Source organism: Carettochelys insculpta, chromosome 1 (genome assembly GCF_033958435.1).
Source record: "Carettochelys insculpta isolate YL-2023 chromosome 1, ASM3395843v1, whole genome shotgun sequence".
Classification (NCBI taxonomy): Eukaryota; Metazoa; Chordata; order Testudines; family Carettochelyidae; genus Carettochelys; species Carettochelys insculpta.
Window position 1 is genome coordinate 145341238 of NC_134137.1, and position 17303 is coordinate 145358540.

General features: G+C 41.0%; 1 protein-coding gene across 2 annotated transcripts in view; it reads right to left on the bottom strand.

Moving 5' to 3' along the window:
• MID1 (midline 1) overlaps positions 1 to 17303 on the bottom strand; it is a 388661-nt gene that overhangs the window by 202564 nt on the left and 168794 nt on the right. Inside the window, exon 1 of one of the 2 annotated variants that reach the window (XM_074992774.1) lies at positions 12676 to 12908. The exons of the other annotated variant lie outside the window; for it this stretch is intronic. The gene's annotated coding sequence lies outside the window, so the exon portion shown is untranslated. Of the gene's footprint in view, positions 1 to 12675; positions 12909 to 17303 lie in introns of those variants that run through there. 2 annotated transcript variants of the gene reach the window in all.

Consider the following 17303-nt stretch of genomic DNA (forward strand, 5'->3'; position numbering starts at 1 on the left):
AGCAATGTACATCTTACGCTTCCACCATTATTTCCCCTGTTGCAACACAGCATGTTAGTCTCAACTGCTATACAAGTCAGATCTATGTTCCTGCAGTCTCTCTTTTGTCAACAAGACTTGCAAAGTGTCCACGTTACAAATGCGCTCTGTTGACAGTAAACTGACAGAACGCGGCACTTCAGTCGGCAACACTCTGCCATTCCCCCAGGAGGCAGAACATCTTCCACGACAGAATCTGTTGACAGAAAACCAATGTGGACGCTCCAGTGGGGGCCCTCTATTGACAGACACGGCTTCTGAGACATTGGGCAGCCCTGTCTGCATTGCTTCCAGTTGGCTGTTCTGTCGAGCGAACAGACAGGCAGTCTGCCGGCAGAGTTATCTGTTTTCATACGTGACTACATTCTGTCAACAGCAGCTTTGTTGTGTAGTACCCAGAAGCACTGAGCCCTCATACTAGGATGAGTGAAGTCTCTGCTCTACAGCCTTGGCTGAGCAGCGGCTGGGCTTTAGCTCATGCAGTAGCGCACAGGGCTTTAGCCCCTCTGATCAGGGTTGAATCCCTGGTGCCTGCAACCTGGGTCTGGCGGTGTTACAGTTAGAAGATATCTTCCAACAGTAACTTGTGGTGGCAGATTACTGGGCTGTAGATACAGCCCAAGTCTATAAAGTATGTTTCTTAAATATTACACATAAACATTACATATGAATCTACTAGTTTTCTGTGGATACCTATCGTGTTACTCTTTATGGATAACTAGTCTACAAGATGTACGTTTGGCATTATGAGTCAGGTGTGAGGCGACAGCTGTTTCCCTCCGGCTCCCCAGAAAAAAGGAGGGGCCCTTGGCCAATGTGCCTCTGTACTAACAGAAAGTGGATCAGATGAGGACCATCAATTCCACCATCTTGCCTCTGACAACAGCCAGCACCCCCAGATGCCAGAGAAGAAGATAATACAGGTTGAAACTCTCCCATCTGGCAATACCCCTTGTCTGGCTGGACAATGGATGTTTCTAGACCAGAGAGCTGCAATTGTGCAGGATACAGCAGAACGCTGCTGCTGGTAGGGAGCACCGCTGGCAGCCCCAGGGCAGAGAGGCAGGTCAGGGAGCCCCAATACCAGGAGCCAAGCTAGGATTGGGGAGCCCTGCCCCAGTCAGGAGCCCCACTGGCAGGGGGAGGGGAGCTGGTCTGTGGCATCCAGCCCTGCAGCTGCAGGGACACTGGCCGGGGGAGCCCTGCAGGAGTGCCCCCTCCCTCTGCTCCAGGCAGCTGGGGGCCTGACCTCCCCTAATCTGGCAAATCCCCTTGTTTGGGACCACTCAGGTCCCGAGGATGCTGAATGAGAGAGGTACAACCTTTGGAACTTTGAAGCATGCAGATTTAAAATAATCTGCACTCCCAGCCTCCTGCTGGTCTCTAATAGAAACTGGTTTATGCCCTGAAGCACAAGTTATGGTATTCCATAAATTTCAGATGTCTGGATATTCTTGATAGTTAGAGAGGATTGGTAATTGTTGATTTTTTTTTTGGTTTTCTGTTGGGAAATCAAATTGAAATGTTTCATTTCTGATCAGGTCATCTTGAATTGGAATATTTGAACTGAACCATTTCATTTCAAAAAGGAGTTCAGCAAAACATTACACTGAATTTCACAGCAGTGCAGTGCTTTGAGGGTTTGCTGTTCAGATCCCTCATTCTCTCCTATGGGCCAAGATCCCTAGAGGCTAATGTGGATTTCTCTCTGGCCAAATTTATTGCACCATGAGAGTCACATGGGTCTGGCTACATTATGGAGGACGTAGTCCAGCCATGAAGTCCAGTCTGAGCTACAACTCCTATGAAGAAATGCATGACTAGGGAAAAAGATACAGTTTCATATAGGACAGGCTCAAAATGAAACAAACAATTTAGGTTAGTTCAATAAACTGAAATGGACCATTTCATTCTGAGAATTTCAAAATGTTTTATTTTGTTGAACATTAAGAAATTCTAAATCACAACTGGAGATAAGGAGATAAGAAGGAAGATCAATTTTGATGGGATTGAACTGGAGGGCACAGGGAAGTCCAGATCAAATGTTATGTTGCTCCCCAGATATGTGGGCTGTAAGAAGGAAATATCAGCTAGAATAGCAAAAGCAAGAGTAAGAGAGGGAGCCATGCTAGTCTATATACTATCAAAACAAAAAAAAGCAGTCAAGTAGCACTTTAAAGACTAATAAAATAATTTATTAGGTGGGCTTTCATGGGACAGACCCACTTCTTTAGACCATAGCCATACCAGAACAGACTCAATATTTAAGGCACAGAGAACCAAAAACAGTAATCAAGGAGGACAAATCAGAAAAAAGTGATCAAGGTGAGCAAATCAGAGAGTAGAGGGCTAGAAGCGGGCGGGGGAAGGTCAAGAATTAGATTAAGCCAAGTATGCAAACGAGCCCCTATAGTGACTCGGAAAATTCCCATCCTGGTTCAAACCATGTGTTAATGTGCTGAATTTGAATATAAAAGACAGCTCAGCTATCTCCCTTTGAATAGTGGTGTGAAAATTTTTCTTCAGTAACACACAAACTCTTAAGTCATTAACAGAATGGCCCACTCCATTAAAATGTTGACTAACCGGTTTGTGGATCAGGAGTGTTTTTATGTCTGTTTTGTGCCCATTAACTTATTGTCTAAGGGAGCTAGAAGTCTGTCCAATGTACAAAGCATCTGGGCATTGTTGGCACATGATGGCATATATGATGTTAGTTGAGAAACGTGAGAATGTGCCCGTGATTCTGTGAATAACCTGGTTAGGTCGAGTGATGGTATTTCCAGAAAAGATATGGGGAGAAAGCTGGCAGCAGGCTTTGTTGCAAGGAAAGGTTCCAGGACTGGTATTCCTGGGGTATAGACTGTGGCTGTTGGTGAGGATCCTCATAAGGTTGGCAGGTTGTCTGTAGGAGAGAACAGGCATGTCACCTAGGACCTTCTGGAGTGTGGCTTCCTGATTAAGGACAGGTTGTAGGTCTTTAATAATTTGTTGCAGTGGTTTGAGTTGGGGGCTGTAGGTGATGACCAGTGGTGTTCTGTTCTTGGCTTTTTTGAAGGCAATAGATAAAAATCTGGAAAAGCAAAGCTATTAGCTTAGGAGAAAAGATGAGCATCTTGAAAATGTGTGTGTTCAGGAGCATGTTGTTCAGCTGCAAGACATGGGTGATAATGAAAGATTCAGAGAGAAGAATATTAGCATTTGAGAGGAGTTGTTATTGAAAGATCCTAAGACTAGGATGGAAGCAGAAGGTCACCAATGAGGACTTACACAGGAAGATACAGACAAAAGAGAACCTACTCCAGATAGTCATACAACACACATTGCAGCTATTCGGGCATATTTGCAGAATGAACTACAAACAAAAACAAAAACAAAAAAATCAAGACCCTGGTATTTGGCATAATAGACAGTTCAAACAGGAGAGGCAGACCCCACAGAGAACAGGTAGATGACGTAGTAAATTGGTGTGGAGCTAATCTACAAAACTAAGGCACTCCGCACTAGACAGGAAAAGATGGAAGGAAATAGTGAGAGAGGCATCAGACACCAAATGGGCACTGAGTCCATGATTGTTGATGTACAAAATCTGGAAGGAAAGAAGGGAGACAGACAGGAATTTAGGTGTGTTTTCTCAACTTTTCTTACTCCCCTAATTAGTGGAACTTAGCATTCTCCTGTGACATATTGGGCCCGATCCTTGTGGGATCTAAGTCAGCAAAGTTTCAATAGACTCTGCAAACTTATGTCAGTGGAGGATCTAGACAATTTTATCTAACCATCAGGTGATTCTGCTCATTACTTTACAGTGTTATGCTCAATAGTGTGGTTCACTGTAACAAATGTTTTAGCACATCCACAACATTATTCATGTGAGTAGTGAACAAAACCCTGAACTTTACATGTGACCAGGCCATAATATGCTGCTTCTATTCCCATCACCAAATATATTTAAATTCAACTCAACGAGGACAGTAAAATAGTCAGTGCTTTTCATCTGTTTTCCTAATCTAATTAGAAGATTTATACCAATTCCCCTTAGCAAAATTGACATTCATGTACAGTTAAAGCTGGGTTTTTGTTCCCCTTACAAGGGCATAAATTTTATTATAATACAACATTGCAGCCGACAATGTAAATGTCAAAATGTCATATCCTCAACAAAAACTGTTATAATTGTAATCTCCCCTCTGTAATTTTTCTTTCATTGAGGCTATGTCTAGACTGCAGGCTTCTGTCAGGAGACAGGAGGCCTCTTGACAGAAGCCTGCCATGTTGGGAGCATTCTGCCAACATCCCCATCTTCTGCGTTCCACGAGGAAGAAGGGATGGCTTGGCAGAGGAGGTTTCTCCGGACATTTGGCCCTGTGTGGATGGACCAAATATCAAGAAAGCCTCTCCTGACAGAGCTGTTGGAAAGAGATCGACAAATTGCATACTGCATGTGTGTATCTTTTGCTGACAGTTCTCGGCAATCTAGACACAGCCTGAAAATTGTACTTTGATCACCATGCAAAGAGGAATGGCTGAGGCATTAGGTGTGGGTTTGAGGAAGACTTGGTAAAGGACACACAAATGTTAGTACTAAATTCTCAAACAAAAGTAGCCCCAAAGACACCATTCAAGGTGCACTTGTCATATTTTGAATGAGCTAGAATCATTTACACACATACAACCCCTTATGTCTACTATGCAATCAAAGGCTATGTATCACTGAGTCTCACCAATAAAATGTCACAGAGCTGAGTTTTGTGCAACTGAAGTCAATGAGAGTTTTACCTTTGACTTCAGTGGACCAGGCTCATGATGAAAAGCATGCACTTTGAGAATTCTGACTCAAAGATTGGGAGCCAAAAGATCAACTGTCAAGATGCAGAATTAAAGTAACAAAGGTAAGCATGTAGCATTCCAAAGCTTCCTAGCACAAGAAGTGCTTCACCTACTAAAAGAATTCTGCAGAGCTTACTTCAGGCAGGTGTGGACTAGGACTGAGTTTACCACAGCTGCAGAGCTGATCATAGAATCATAAAACAATAGAGTAGGAAGACATCTCAGGAGATCATCTAATTCAACCCACTGCTCAAATCAGGACCAACCCCAACTAAATCATCCCACCCAGGGCTTTGTCAAGATGGGTTTTATAAATCTCTAAGAATGGTGATCCTACCACCTCCCTCAATAACCCATCCCAGTGTTCCTCCTCCCTCTTAAATTTAGAAGTCTTTTTCCCTAATACCCAAGCTAGATCTCCCCCACTGCAACTTGAGACCATTGCTCCTCGTTCTGTCATCTGCCACTAGTGAGAACAGCCCAGCTTCCCCCTCTTTGGAACTTCCTTTCAGGTAAATGATTGCTGCTATTAAATCCTCCCTCATTCTTCTCTTCTGTAGACTAAATAAACCCTGTTCCTTCAGCACCTCCTCATAAAAATAATGCACTCCAGCCCCCGATCATTTTGGTTGTTCTCTGCTGGACTCTTTCCAATTTGTCCACATCATTTCTGTAGTGGATGGTGGTCCAAAACTGGATGCAGTACTCCTGATGTGGCCTCACCAGTGCCAAACTGTGGGGAAGAGTTACTTCACTTGATCTGCTGCAGTACTCCTATGAATGCAGCCCTATGGGCCATCAACTTTCTTGAAGCAAGGGCACACCGTTGATTCATAGCCAGCCTGTAGTCCACTGCAATCCCCAGATCCTTTTTCTGCAGAACTGCCACTTAGCCAACAGGAATGGGATTCCTCAGTCCTTAGTGAAGGACTTTGCACTTGTTTCAGTTGAACTCAGATATCTTTTAGCACAATCCTCCAATTTGTCTAGGTTCCCTGGACTCTGTCTACCTCTACCCCTAGCCTAGTGTCATCCACAAACTTGTGGAGGGTGCAATCCAACCAATCATCAGTTAAAACACTGAACCCTGGTGCACTCTGATACTGGCTGCTAATTAGACATTGGGATATTGATCACTACTCTTTGAGCCTGACAGTCTTCTGATATCAGTGGATAAGGTGGTTCCACCTTCAAGGAGGACCCAGTACTGCAGACCTCTCTGGATTGGAGCTGACAGGAAGCCAATATTTTGGTGTCCCTCTAATTTACCACCCTAACTGGACTCATGAATGGGATTTAGGTGAGTGGAGATTGCTTCATGGGTATGACTCCCAAACATCAGCTAGCTGCCTAAATAATACACCGGATCTGTAGAAGTAGCTTCACTTCTGACACAGTGTCAGCAAAATCTAGTCACTCAATACAGGTATCTATGGGACCATCATGTTTTTTTTCCCTTCCCCATCCCCTAAATAAAAATAGTGATCTGTGCTTCCATATTTCTAAGGTTTCCTGAATGGGAAAGAATCACCTGCCAAGATGACCGGGGAGGCTATTTCCCAGATCCAGATGTAGGAACACACCTTTCCATGAGAGCTCGGAGTCCTAGCTTCATTTATTCTGACGGGGGGGGGGGGGGAGGGGGGATCATTAGCATCTAGCAGAAGGGCTATGCGGTTCATTCAGTTCCACAGCAGCTGCTTTGGCCAAGCCTGACGTGACAATGACAGGAGGAATACATGGAGAATACACAACCCTAACTTATAGCTCATATGCAACATGAAACCAAGAGTCAAGTGCCCAGGGGGAAATTGCCAGGCCCTTTGGAGAAATGCAAAAAATTCATCACTTTCCCAACAAAATAAAGGGAGTGTGATGAACTATAAAATTTATTTTAATACAACTCATTAATTTAGAAATGTATTATGGAAAAATTTTAATTACAGTCTTTGTTACAATAAAATTATACCAAACACCTTGCATCATCTTATTCTCTCTGGGACAAGAACTGAGCCTTAGATCCCTTTTAGTCTGTTTAGTAGTTTGCAAGGTGGTTTTAGCGTTTTAAATCTAAACATGTTAACATTTAGATTACAAGAAAAATCAAATCATATTGCAGGGCAAAATAAACACAGTTTAAAGTAACATATTCCAGGGTCATTTTTGTCTGTTCGTTTTTTGACTTGCACATTCTTCCATCCCAATCCCCATGTAAGATTGTATAATTGAAATTAAAAAAAAAATATCCAAGAAGTGGAAGAAGAGGGAAGTATCACTTTGAAATAGTAAGAGCTAGTTTTATTATAAAAATGAGATTCATCAATCTGTCTGGTATCTTTTGAGTTCCATACAGGTTAGATTTCATATTAAAGGCTTGAGATCTCAGTGATGTGCAACAGCTCTTTACAAACTGCAGAAGCAGGATAAGCATCTCATGCAATAGATGTGCAGAAAAATGGTGATGAAAAGGCAGGGTAGTGCATGGGAAACCTTAAAAGGTTTTGGAAGTTCAGTTCAAAGAAGCCCTGGAAGTTCTGATATTTATTCCAATATTTACCCATATGTGTCTGTCCCCTTTGTTCTTCTTTTACTCATCACTGCCTCCCTGCCCCATTTCCTCCCATCCCATCCGATCCTTCTCCCTGATTCCATCATTTTACTCTGCTTAACCCTCATTAATTCCTCAGTTTCAAAAGTACCTCTGACCCACCCTCCAGTAGAACCCTTACCTTTAGTGCTATTCTGCTGATAGACTCTAGGGTCTGTGCTGTTTTTAATTGAGCTCAAAGGCCTCCCCTGGTTCCAAGCAGTCCAAAATCCACTGCCCCCACCCTTGATCCCACAGAAGCCCTGGAATTTGTAAGACTGGAAGTCAGCAGCCAGCCCAGCAAAGAATGCCAGACATTCTGAGAACCTGAGATGCATTTCATCAAAGGTACAAGGCCTGTTGGGGATTAGTCAGATACACATCTAAATAATTTAGAGCCCAATAACAGGTTTAGGTTTCATTCTGTTAAAGATGAGGGAGAAAATTCAATTTTGATTTATTGCAAGCTAGTTAAGTGCACCATACTCTTTAATAATATGCTATTTATAAATTAATGATATCATTAAGTAATTCTGTATAAAGTTAATAAGGAAGTGGCTCTATCTGCTTGGAATGTTTACTGTTTTAAATTCTATCGTGTAGTTTTTGTGAACTTCAAGTCTGACCTCTACAGGTAGGTAACTGAAATAAGTACAGTATCTTTTGATGACCAGTTGTGCAGAGAATTTTTAAATCTTGAAGAAGGGTGGTCTTCCTGCTGTAATACCCAAACCACTGAGGTTTAAATAGTTAAGGGCTTATTTCCAAACTATTTAATGCTTGGCATATTATTATATCCATTTGGTTAAAACAAAAAGTTTTATAAAAGGCATTTACTGCCCAAGAATCACATAGCACATTCTATACTCAAGATTTTTCTCTTTGTTTCCCTTCCTCACTGCCGCCCTTCCATATGCAAAGTGATCTTTCATGCATACAGAAAGAAATTTAATTTTTAAGTGGTAACAAATTTCAGTTTTTCAAAGTTTGTTTTTAAATGTCCTGTTTGGTGCTATGGTTTTCTAATCATAACCAACTATTCTAACAAACTATCCTTTGTCCAGTGATTGAGTCCCTTCTGTTCCCACAAACCTACAGCACATGTTGCCATAGTTACTCTGCATGTCTGTTTACCACACAAGTGATCAAAGAAAGCAGACAACACACACACACACACACACACACACACACACACACACAACCTTGCCAGACTTCCTAACGGGTAATGTCCAGCCACTAATTAACTCATACACCCTCAGTCTACAGATTCCATACACTTTTTTTTTTTTTTTTTTTTTTTTTTTTATATATACACACATGGAACACAAAAAGCAGCACTTAGACACAAAAATTCTCATTCTAGACAAGATAGTCCCTTAAAATTTTTAAAAACAGCGCACAGAACTCTAAGTGGCACTTTCTAAAGCAAGTCTTATGAATGCAATATTTCAGGACAAGGATATAGATTTCTTAGCAAGGAATAAATTAAGAATTAAAAAGGTGCACTAAAGAAAATAGGAAATAGAAACCACATGGTAAAAAGCTAAACATCTGTATAGAAGAGGGATGATTTTATGTTTTACATGTGTTACTGACTAAAATTCTATCCAGCATGTACACACCATATGAATCATATAGTATAAAAGCTATTTGACTATAGCCATGATAAATAAGAAATGACATGATCACTGTGTCTTACAGATTTTATCTTCATTTTTAATTAGGTTAATTATGATCCATTAGCAAATACCGTGTCTTATAGAACCATTTTATAGGTCTGTGGGCCCAGTCCTGCCCTGATCAAAGTCAATGGGAAAAGTGCCATTGACTTGAGTGAGCGGAAAATAAAAGCCCTAAATTTGTTCTCCTAGAATTCCTATGTGCTGTGTTATGACAACAGTATGTTTGAGGATATTATCTGTGGTGGGCAAAAATGGAGTTTAAAAATGGATTTGGGTATTTCAAAAGCTAATATTTATAGTTTCTTTAAAATACAGTTGGGTAACCTAAAACAGATACCACACTGCCCTCTCCAGTTTTAAACTAAACTAAATGCCAAGAATACAGGCAAGAAAAATGCATCCAGCCCCAGTGGCCTCAGTAAATCTTACACATCTCTAATACATCTGTGTTCATATCTACACTTCTGATCTTTAAGAGTTCTTACTCTTTTGATCGCTTTTCTCAGGTAGCGAGCTGGTCAGAGATTCTGTGAATGGAAGTTTCAATATCTGAAATGGTTGATTTGTTTTGTGGTACAGTATAGATTTGTCTGTCATGTTAGACCTTCTTCAGAAATTACACAGTTCCAATTCCTAGGGACATATATTTTTAACTGGAGACCTGAAATCTTCCAGCTTCAAGATTACCAAGGTGCTTTCCAAGATGCGACGAACACAGCAGTTGCATGGAAACTTCACATTTTCATTACAGAAGTTTCAGTCGGGGTATTATTTATATCAGACAGAATGGAGACAGCTCTTGCTGAGGTTTTAAATTACCTCCTAATAAAAGGCTACTTCTTTTTACCTGTCTCATGTACGAATCTCAGCACAGCATTGCATACAGACAACCAATGATGTCCTGCTAGGGACTGTTGGCTTGGCACAGTTGTAAAGCTGGTTGAATCTTATCAGCCCAACAGGCAGTATATTACATTTCTATGGGTAATTTCTATTCTTCTGCTGGGTTAGTTAGCTGCGTTGCACTACTTTGAGCCTATACACTCTTGTTTAGTATGTGCGACGACACACATTTGTTTGACAGTTAATCCTGAAAATCCAAACTATGTCATGATTATAACAAATTGGTTGGCAGATATAAATGGCACATGCTTTTTTGATTACTCCTTCTCTTCAGAAATTTTTGAATAAACTCAGGCGTGGGTCCGAATCATCACATACCTCCAACTACATGATATGTCAGTTCCTGACTATTTGCTTTATATTTTTTTGGACTGTCCTTTGGTCACCACATTTGCAGGCTTAATGAGATCACCAATCCTCATTTTATAAATGCAGAGAGGCTGTTTGATCTCTGTCAACATATGCATGATTAGTTCCTTCAGCTCCAAGGTATGAAGCTCACTGGCTTTTGTTCAGCAAGCACTAGTAGTAAACACAGGCCTCTCTCTGCCAAGCTGAAATATTTCACATACAAACAACTGAAACCTGAGGAAAACTACAGATTTGTGCATGTGGCATACGTGACCTCAACCAGGATGGGAAATCTAAACATACAGAGACAGGTCTTCATTTGCTGTAGTCGCTCCATTAGGGAGCTATGGCAACTTACAGCAGTCTAAAGTCTATCCGATTGGACCTGGCTCTCTTTTCACATAGAGGGGAAAAAATCCAGGGGTCTGTGACAATTTAAAATTGCTATAAATGAGGGGAGAATCAGGCCCATATTCTTAACTTCATGGATGAAGCTTCCCAAGAGATACTGCTGACACCGAAGTAGAAAGAGGAGGACTTCCGTTGGATTGCAGGCAAGCAAAATCTGAGTAAAAAATATTCTAATGCTAAACCTACCACTCTTTTCCTTTCACAAGGGAGTCCCTGAAGAACTTTAGTGCTTTTTACATTCTCACTAGCTTCCACTTTTTTCTTTTCTCCTTTCCCACTTTAATGTTCCCCTTATGACTTGTTCACACATGCCATACACACATTTTAAGATTTTATGTTTCAAACAGAAGCATCCCTGATAGGCAACATTCGTCTGTTTATAATCTGTACTGGAAATGCTATTGATCTGATGAAGTGGGTCTGTCCCACGGAAGCTCATCACCTAAGAAATAATTTTGTAAGTTTTCACAGTGCTACGTGACTGCTATTTTGTTTTGCTAGAATGCAGACTAACACGGCTACCTCTCCGTTACTGTTTATAAGAGTTTATTATGTATTTTCTTCTGCCCTGAGATCTCCCAACTTTTTTTCCTTCTCCTCTTTGACACCTCCCTTGGCTAAGATTCCACTTTGTGGTGACTGCGTATTCTGTGGATCACATCCATTAAAAGACTAAGGGAACCCAAGCAATTTGGGATGGAAACATTAGTTTCCATCTGCACCCCACTGTGACAACAAATCCCCTCCATGCCCCAGTTAGGAGATAAAAAAGCAGGTTCTCTGCACACTTGCAAAACTACTTTTCCTCCCCATATGGCAAAATGGTTTAGTGTTCATGAAACTGCTTCCATCTTATTTCAAAGACTAGGTGAAAAAACAAATGCTTCATTTCCATTGCAGGTGTAAACTCCACCCATTGCTTCTACCCTCACTTCTCCTTGCCTCCCCCCTACTGTCACTGATATCAGAAAGCTGCCTGAATAGACTATGACTCACAAAGAAACACGAACATTTTTCTCAGAGGCTGACTTCAGTACAGTAGCTACCCATAAAACTAAGTATTGATTTTAAGATGTTGATTTTCAAGGGTCTTTAATCCAGAGCTCTGTTTTGAGGTTAAGCTTTACATCTGCCAGTGCTCTGTCCTTTCTCAAGTTCTTCTAACTGCATATTTTAATCACAAATCTGCAAACAGCTCAGTATCAAAATGTTATCCCATTGCAACCTGCAACTTTAGGAATAAGGAAACAGCTGCTTGTATCCACTCATGTAGTAGCAAGCTTTAAAAAAAGAGTAATCAGATTTGAATAAACGTTTGGTTTTCTGGACTCATTTCTGTAGTGTTACACTACTTTTCTTTTAAAATGGAAAACTACTTGAGGCTATTATATTTTAAAGCTACTGAAAAATTAAAGTAGTGGCAGTTGTATGCCAATTGCTGTGCATTGTTAATAAATCACTCCCACACTGTATAATCACCTTTACAATTACAGACACATCACACTTTTATTCTACATGTCACAAACAAGGTTGTGAGAAAGTCTACACAATATAGTCAAGCCATGGCAAATTGGAATTGATTTACATATGCTACAAACAGCTTTCATGCTCTTTACAAAACTGAATCACACAATGAACTGCCTGACATCACTTCCAATAAGATCAAACTGAAAGTAAAAAAAAAAAAAAAGCCTCTTACAATCTAGTTTTACATAAACTAAAAGGATCTTCAGGCTGGAAGCCTAAATTCTGCAAAGGTTTCTGAAAATGCTACCTAGTCCCACAAACCAAATATTTACAGACCAACCCAGTTCCTCCACCTTTCATCCCCCACTTTACAGAACTCTAAATGCTTTGTAGCCCGTTCCTTACCTGCCTCATGTTTAGAATTCCATTATCCATCCAGCAGGAAACAATGTGAATTCAAAACTTATAGCGTAATTTCAAAGTAAAGGCAAAAATCCATCAGCAGTTTCCCAGTATGAACAAACTGCTAAGTTTTCTCTCTCTCTCTCTCCTTTTCTTTTATCTTTTGCCGTGGGGACTCTTCCTAAGACAATGTCAAGTTTTGCAACCTTTCCTCTAGCCTATTAAAAGTCAGGAGTAGGGAGGCAACAGTCCGCCTTGCTCTTATTTCAAACCACGGCTCAGATATGTAGTAGTTAGCTGAATTAGGCCATGAAATAGCCTCACCAATCAGCAGAAAGGGGAGGGAGGTATAACACAGAAAGGCTGCCTACATGAGGATTAGAAAAGCTTTCAACGATTTAAAAGACTGAAAGCAGCTGGAAACGGTGTCTAAGGCTACACAGAGGGAAGTCAATTTGTGGTATGAGAGATGATTTCCATTCTTATCTTAGTTGTTTGGGTCTGCTCAAAGTTTAACAGGCTCCTGAGAGATTAAAAAAAAAAAAAAAAAAAAGAAAACCCTTGAAATTTAAATACGCAGTAAACACAACCCACAAATTGGAGAGTTACCCAAATACTTAACAGGAAAATTAATGTGTAATACCACCCATTTTCTTTATAATCACATATGTCACTAGCAATTTAGGAAACATTTGTTTTAGAAATCCTACCACACTGAAATGCATAAAACATAACACAAATAGGAAAAGATGGAAAAACATGTTCTATCTAATTTACATACATACCAACTATATATGTGCCCCAAGGAACAGAAACATATATGCAAGCACTAACAAGCCATAGAAATCACAATATGTTCTGTGGTTAAATTCGCATTTGTTTCACTAGTAAATGTATAATCCTCTGTAACATTTTACTTTTAAGCCTTCCTCAATTAGGAAGCATGATTTCCATCTTTCTTAGGAATCCTAATTGTATTCTATTTTCACACCTAAGGTAGTATTCTATCCTATTATGAATTTCAAGAAAATATCCAGATGACAAAATACAACCGGGGAAGCCTTTTTTTGCTTTGTACAATGGGACCTGCTTTTAGTTGCACAGAGTGCATGATCTGTCCCTGAGTGGCTTTCTTTCAAAAGGGAGCTGTGCGTAACGTGTGGCTGCTGCTCAACTTACGTATTTTTTTAAGCCAAGAAAAGGAGATCTACAAAATTGTACACTAGTCCTCACCTCCTCCCGTTCCCCATCTCATTTCCCCTCGACACCTACTCATTCCCAACCTCAAACTTAAAATCAGTTTAGAAGCTTGCTCGTCCCTCCGTTCCACTCTAAATGGAAATCTTGTCTTTTGATCTCGAGGGACAATCAGGCAAATCTGATATCTGAAGAAAAGCCCCATGGTCATGGATTTACTACAGCAATGACTATTTCTATCAAGGCAAGAAGTAGTCACTACCCAGAAAATTCCTTTCAGCTCAAAGAATTTTTTTGCACTGAGCTGCGGAATAAGTTGTCACATTGATGAGTGCTAATAGTTCAGTAAAGAAGTTCTTAAAATGTGTTTTCCATTTGTAATAAGCACAGTGTACCAAGGCTCTGTACATTGTAGAAATGGGACTGGAGAATTGGGAAACTTATTTCTATTTTTGTTTTTGGCTACATACAATTTTTTCCTCGTATTGGCCCTGATGCTCTGCTGCAGTCAAAGAATACACTACACCGGGGTGAGCAAAGTGGGGGACAGGCCCCTGTGGGGGTGCATGAAATTTCATAAGAAGGGCGCAGCACAATCAGCTGGTGGGTCTCAGGCTCATCCATCTGATTAAAAATATTGAAATACGTTACAGTTTTTAGGTGTGTGTATTCACATTTATATGCCAATTCATAAAGTTTTTGCCTTCTACAGACTTATTTTCTTACATGTGCTGAAAGGGTTCTTTTTCTTATGAACATAACTGAAATTCCTATTGGTTTGGATCACATTAGACAGATTAGGGAGGGGCCACTGCTAATTGCAGGAATGAATAGTGAGGCCCAACGTAAAAAGTTTGCTCACCCCTGCACTATACAACTCAGAGTAGGAGTAGGAAGAGGGAAAAGATGGCTTTAAGATGCTTTTCTACTCCCTTGAGTCTGGCATAGCTGTATGCTGGTGTGGTCCTCACAGCTTAAAGAATTCAGGCCATTCTAACTTGCAACCCCAAAGGGCTAACATAGTTGTCATGAAAAATGGCATAAAAAAACCATAACCATGATATGTTCGCTGGCCAGAGGGTATGACTTAGTGATCTTTCCACTGATGAGGTGGCTCTATGTGGCTGCAACGTAGAGTGCTGCATTAAGTGCACTTTGAAAGAAATGTTTATACGTCTTTCCTGGAAAATATCTACATCCCTAGTGTGTGTAATATCAGATACTTAGGTATTGCTGCACTCACCAGTGCAATTACCAAGAGTAAAGCCAGCCAGTGTAGACTAGACCTGAAAGTTGATTTCAGATATTCAATTCTAGCTAAGGCAATTGCGTAGCTAGAATCAACATATCGGAAATCGACTTATGTGACTATCTCCACTAAGAAAGGTCGGGGGGGGGGGTAATCTTGAGGAGTACAGGAGTCAACTTCCAACCCCAGACATTGATTTTGCGCATTTTTACCAGATGCCTGAAATCGATCTCCAGAAGATCGACCCTGACTGGATATCACTGAAGAGTCACTGGGGAGCCAAAACTCCCACTGACTGTCAATGTGATTTAGGCACATAAGTGCCTAAAGAGCTTTTGCAAATGAGAAACTCGTATATCAGGTAGGCTTTGCAATGCTACTTTTTATAAACATGGGGCTTTGGTTTAATGTGATAAATTCTGAAAAAACAAAACAAAACCTGTTGTTCTGAAGTTATTTGAGCCCCTAAGGTAAATGTTTTGTGGTAAGGGTGATTTTGTAGAAGCCAGACAGAGGCAACAATTACCCAGGACTGCGAAATGACCCTACATTTGGTGTCAGGGTTTTACATGGGAGCCTTACCAACCACCTCCCTCTCTTCAGTGGGATTCTCACATAACCAGGGCTGCCGACAGAACTGTCGTGTCCTTGGGCAAGGGTGGGCAGGGGCGGCTCTGGGCTCCCAGAAGGGGCATGGCATCAGGCAGAAGGCCTGGGGCTGTCTTTCCCAGCCAGCCCTATGGCACTACCCATCGTGTACCACCCAGGGCTCCAGCAGTGATTTAAAGCACCTGGGACTTTGGCAGCTGCTGTAGCTGAGGTAGAAGTGGCCATGAGCCTTTTAAAGTAGCTAGGCCCGGAGACAGCTGCCACTTTTGCTTCCTGTTGGAAGCCCTGCATGTAACAGCAGTTGTAATAGAAACTCCTATGTTGAAAAGGGAAGACAACTTGTAGAAATTTGCATCAGTTAAAATGCCACACACAGCACCTGACAATCCATGTATTTCCTCACAAGATAGAGGTTTTACCTTCATGACTATTCAGCAGAATGTGGCACCCAAAATCGATACGGTCCTATTTACTGAAAACCAATATCTGTACGGTGTTACTGGGGAATCATTCCAAACAAATAAGCATGCATGTTGTGGGGAAACATTTTCACTTAGGTAATCTAAATATCTTATCTTGTCAGCATTTTATCTCCTGTTCAATTAACTTTCCATATTGAAGGAGTGTGGTTTGTGATGAGTCTGTAACTCTCAATACACTGTGCAATTATTTGGGATACTCAAGTGCAGGGCACACATCCACTGACAGGAATTCTGGGGCCCAGGACATAACAGTCAATGAGCCCCCTGACCCCACCACCTCCCCACCCAGGAAAACACCGAGAGACACCTCTCAATCAGAGGACTGCTTTGGTTACCACAGCCCCATCCTCCCAGCTGTGTAAAGGTGCCCCTCCCACTCTCCTTCCACTGTCTTCCGTATTTTTCTATGAAAAAAAATATTACAAGTGTACTAACCTACTCATGGATTTACTGTCCTCACCACTCATGCAGACTAGAGAGTTACCTACTAGTCCATATAAGGGGGTCTGGAGATAACATCATTCAGTAGACCTCTCCCAGAAGTTATTGTATACGCAGGACCAGAAACAGCAGTCTCTAATAATGAAGCATATTTGCACTAAAACTTTGTAAAAACAGGTCATGTATTTTTCCTTGGGAGAAATCTCACTTTTGGCAAATTCCAACCAATTTCAATAGGACTGGGGGTGAGGCCATTGAGAATTAGTATATTGGACAAGTTTGAAGTTTTTATGACAAGGTATGAAGGGAAGGGAAAACAGTTTGAAACTGTGTTGGTTTTTCACTTCATAAAAATTGTCTCAGACCTAAACATCACTAATCCAGGCAACCCTGCCCTAATTAGCCTCAGGCTCTCCAAAACAAATTATCGAAGTGGAGACTTCCTGCATGAGAAATGGTTTGCATGTATAGTGGAAATACTGTCTTATGTGTTGATCACTTGCAAATCCATATCACTGGCATCACTATGCTAAGCCTTAAAATTAAGCTATGGAAACAGCATACGTTGCAGAAAGTAATCTGATATCTTTCCATTTTCCTTCCCCAACTAGTCCGTTGTGACTTTTTGGTGTCCAATGTGCAGGTCAAGGTCA